Genomic DNA, 5,016 nt, shown 5'->3' on the forward strand with positions numbered 1-5,016 from the left:
AATTGAGAAACCCCATTATAAAAACCCATAGGAAAATCTTGAGGGAATCTATGGCAAATTAGTCTTCCATGTTTGCAGCACTTTATTCCAGTACTGTTTCTGAATCCAGAATGAGACAGCAAATTTGAATTTGAATTTGAATGTAAGGATACAGAATTAAAATTGAGTTCAACTTACTTTTTTGAGCAGTCGTGGGGCAGTCGTGGCCTAACGCTTAGAGTGTTGGACTTGCAATCCAAGGGTTGCAAGTTCGAGTCTCGGGGCTGGCAGGAATTGTAGGTGGGGGGGATTGCATGTACAGTTCTCTCTCCACCTGCAATACCATGACTGAGGTGCCATTGAGCAAGGCACCGAACCCCTAACTGCTCCCCGGGCGCTGCAGCATAAATGGCTGCCCACTGCTCTGGGTGTGTGTGTTCACTGCTGTGTGTGTGTGCACTTTGGATGGGTTAAAAGCAGAGCACAAATTCTGAGCATGGGTCACCATACTTGGCCGTATGTCACGTCACTTTTTTGACTAGAAAAGCAAAGTTTGCCATGAATTTTGGCTCATTTGAAAGTTTTGAAAGAAAAAAAAAAAGCCTTAAACAGTATGAATATTTAAGACACAATTTCGCAGAATGTAATACCTGTTTTGAATTTCTTTCAATTGCAATTCCTTTTCCTGTCATTCCAAATTAAAATTCATTTTAACTTCCTGTGGCTTATGGCTATTCAATTGAAATTCCACATCATGAAATTAAAGGGAGCAAATTCTAAATTTAGCTCCAGTCTGATGGTTTTAATGCACATTCTGGGAGTTGGGATGCACAGATTTTTATCAGTCTGCTAGAAGAACTTGAATCATTTGCATGGTTCCCAGCATCAAAGGTATTTTTATGAGGTAAACTGCTTATTTACATAACATTATATTTCATGTTGTTTTCTAAGTTTACCTGTGAAATGAAATTCTCTTATTACTTGTGTTGTGTATGGACATGAATTCTTTGCACAGTAGTATGTTATTGTATCATCAATTTCAAATGTACCCACCCTTAAATGGTATGTAAAACAAACTGTGGTTGGCCCAAATGTCATTCAGACAGTTTAATGTGTAGCTCTGCGAGACTCAGGTCTCCTTGACCACACCGGGTGATTTAAAGTCCTCTGTATAAACTGTTCTTGTTAGAAGTACCACATAAAAGCATTACAAAGTCCCTCAACCTCTCATGACTTCATCTAAAGGTGGCCTGTTCTCAAAGAGCTTGATTTGAGTTTTCTTCTGATAGAAAATGTGCCACAATTCTTGGTCTGTCATGCTTGATTGTTTTCAAGTGACTTTGATTTTGATAAATCTTTTAGGAAGGTCTTTAACTGTGAAGAGTGACAATTTGAAAGATAAGCAAATGCTCTCCTTTTCAAAGAGAGAAACGACATCTGAAAGTGAGAGCGGCAGAGCTGGCAGCTGATGCAAAACGTCTCGTTTTCTTGTTTAATGTTACAGTGCTCCTCTGAGTTAACAAACCATGGGATTGAGCCTCCCCATCATGCTGCCTGTGTGCATGTGCATACTCCCCTGCACACACACTTAGCTTGCAGGCCTTTGTTCTGCAACCTTTTGTAAAGCTTGCCCTGGATTCAGCAGAGTTCTGTAGAATGAGACTAAAGGAGTCTCTCTCTCGTTCTCTCCCCCTTCGCTCAGTCTGGCTCTCTTTGTCGTCATTTTTTCAGTCTCTTCACCTGACTTTAGCAGTCTGCCTCTTGCTTTCTTTCTCTAACAAATAAAACGCTCACACTCTGAGCGTTTGCCAGCATTTGGTTGGATAATCTACCTTCCTGAAGATTTGGCTGCACTTCTCCTTATCGCTGTGGGCTCATCAGAGCATAAGCAGCTCTTGGCTCTCTACCAGAGTGAGAGAACCACTTTCCAAAAAGGAACTTATGGAGACATTCCTTGTGTTGAAAAGGAAATCATGTCCTCCATTTCCCAAACATTCTCCAAGCACACACACATACCAAAAAATGCCTTGCTCTTTGAGTTGACATCACTGAGAATCTGACCACCAGTGGATATTTAATATTCAGAAGCACTTGTTGTATGAACTTTATTACTCTGAGTGTGTATATTAAAACATATGTACATTGTAAGAACAGTCCATAAAATATATTTTATCCGTAGTTTGATTTATTGTTTTAGGGTTAAAGAAAAATATATATATATGATAAATGAATTGGGAAATCAAAAAGTAGTCTGATTACAATATCTTAGGCAGTTATAATGGATTACGTTACTAACTGTAATTTTTGTCACATAAATTGGAACCTGAAATGCAATTTTTAAGTAATCTACCCTGCACTGTTTGCTGTAAAAAAAAAAAAAAAAAGTAAATAACAAAATTATGTTTTACAAGAAAATACCATTTCATGTTTAAAAAATGTCATGTTTAGAAATGTACTAGCTAGCAATGTCTGAGTGAAAATTCCTACAACATGTAAAAACTGAAGAAAAAAAGTTTTGCTTCTCTAATCTTTAATCACTATTCTGAGTCATGGGTGATAGTGTGGGATCTTAAAAGATTGTGCATTTCAAGTACGCCTTTTGATTGAGCCCTTCATTTGGTAGCGTGCCAGCTGAGAGCTCAAACAAGATTTTGTGTCAATGCCAGATATGCATAAATGGTCAGCCACATCCGTCTCAAGAGAGAACACGGATTGTAAGTCACTCAAATGTGTCACCAAACACTGTGTTTACTGATCAGTGAAAACATGTTTGAAGTCCAACACAAGCACATGCATACAAAGAGTTTGCCAACAAGAAGCAGCCCTAGGGATGGAATCCAGATGTGTTTTATCTGTAAGGTTAAATGTCAAGTAGAACAAATTGCATAAACTCATTCCCAGTAGCATGAAAACTATCCACAGGGCTGCAGATATGCATCTGATTCTTTCTTCTGGCTTCAACAACATTACAAACTGAATTAAAAGACCTCACTTTGCTTCATCACGTCTCTTTTTATAGTTTATACCAATAGAAAAGAAAAGTGCTGCAGTGTGTTAAGTGAGATGGTTATGAAATTGGCAACAAAGGTCAGTTGTACATTAGAAGTAATTGTGCAATTATTGGTTTGAAACTAATCGGGAAACATGAACCAAACACAAACAAAATGATAGAAATCTAGAGGTCACCCCGATTTGTCCCTGAGCAATGCATATAATGCTTTTTTATTTTTAGGATACATTGGCCCCATCTGATTAAATTGATTCATAATGTGTTTGATTTCCCTGGAAACACGTGAGAAATCATGAAATAAACCATGTTCTAAGTTTCTATTTAATCTGTTTGCTTGATTCTCAGTTCTGATGACTGCGCTCATCTGAGAAACCTAATTCACCTCCTCCCACATTACATCTCATCATCCTTGAGATAGCATGTAAGAGCTAAAAATCTGTGACTTCAATCTGGTACCACAAAGGTGACAACCAAATGCACTGTTCTAATTTTAAGACCTCACAGGCTTGCTCATCTAAATTAAGGATCTGTCAGTTCCTTACAACTTTTCTCCAAGTTCTCCAGTGTTCACAATCAGGCAGAGTGTGAACTTGGTTTGTAAGCTCAGGTAATCGGTGCTGTGTAATATTTCATATTTAGTTTGATGTGACTAAAAACACTTTGACAGTGTCTGTGTTGTATTTTGCATTTACAATTGTGTGATTCTTGTATAATTTTCTACATTGGGCTTTGAAGTTCTTGGCTTTTCCGAACCTTAGATGTTTGTATTCTTAGCTGTCCTGGATTTTTTAGGGAACCATCTGAAAAGAGTTTCCAGAACAAACCTCCTGTTAACATCAGCAGGTAAAAAACTTAGGAGTCTGTCATGAAGTTGCAACAGAGACCCAGCAGCACATGGAGAAAAAAGGGGCACGGAGGGGCTGGAACCCTAGAGAGCCGCTAATGATTCACATTTCATATCCCCCACACAGGGGTCCTTGTGTCTGCCTTGAGGGGCCTCTTCGAGGGTTTGTTTTCACTATGCAATTCAAAATAAACGGAACCCGCAGTAAGGACTGGACACTTGAAAAATTGAAATCATGAAGTCTTTAAGACAAACAATAAAAACACTCATATCATCGGCTGTTGCTCATTATGTGTGTGTGCTCCTTTCATAATCTCTTTGGCTGTGTGGTGATGATCGTGTGTGTTTCACACCAAGAGAAAACAGATGAGGTAAATTGTGTTTATAGTCAGAACTTCTTGTATCTTCCATAAGACCACAGTTTATTTTGGCACAATTTAGCCTCTGATCATGCTTGTTAAATCAGATAAAAAGCCATGACTTACAAAATGTCAATATGTCAGTGACAACAGAATACCATCGCTCGCATTCACAAGTTTAGCAAGTTAAGGTCAAAGTTGCATTAAATGAAAATGTGCCCTATTGTTTTTTTTTCTAAATCACTCTTATTGTGAACGACTGATCCATGTGTTTAATTTTTACTTCAGTGTATGCCATGGTTACAGAAAAAGAATAATACTAACTTAAATAATTAAATAATGAGCCAAAGTTGAAAATAAATTTGTTCTTTTAGATATCCAAACAACTTTTCATAATAATGTCCATTTCATTCTTAATCTATGGATAATTCATCAATAATCAGACATTAAAAAAAATACACCTGGTTCTTCATAGGCTACCAGTTAACACTGAAAATTAAAATTAAAATGAATAAATATGGTATTGGAATGAATAATAAAATAACTGTTGCTGGTAAACTTGTTGCACACTGAGATCAGGCGGGCATTAAACTGTGGTTATGTGATCATTCAATCCCTGAATTTCCATTTGTTTGGCTTAATATGGCCAAATGATACTATGGTTTGAGATGGTGAGCCATAAGACAAAGTAAACGCCTATATTTTAGTAATTTCAGTGCTGCGATGTCCCAAGTTGAACTTGACTTCTCTTCCCATACAGCCCAGTCAGACGCACACTCCCAGGCGCTGCTGTTGATATATAACGGAGTCATTCAGTCATCGAG

Source organism: Carassius carassius, chromosome 10 (assembly GCF_963082965.1).
Source record: "Carassius carassius chromosome 10, fCarCar2.1, whole genome shotgun sequence".
In the NCBI taxonomy this organism is placed as follows: Eukaryota; Metazoa; Chordata; class Actinopteri; order Cypriniformes; family Cyprinidae; genus Carassius; species Carassius carassius.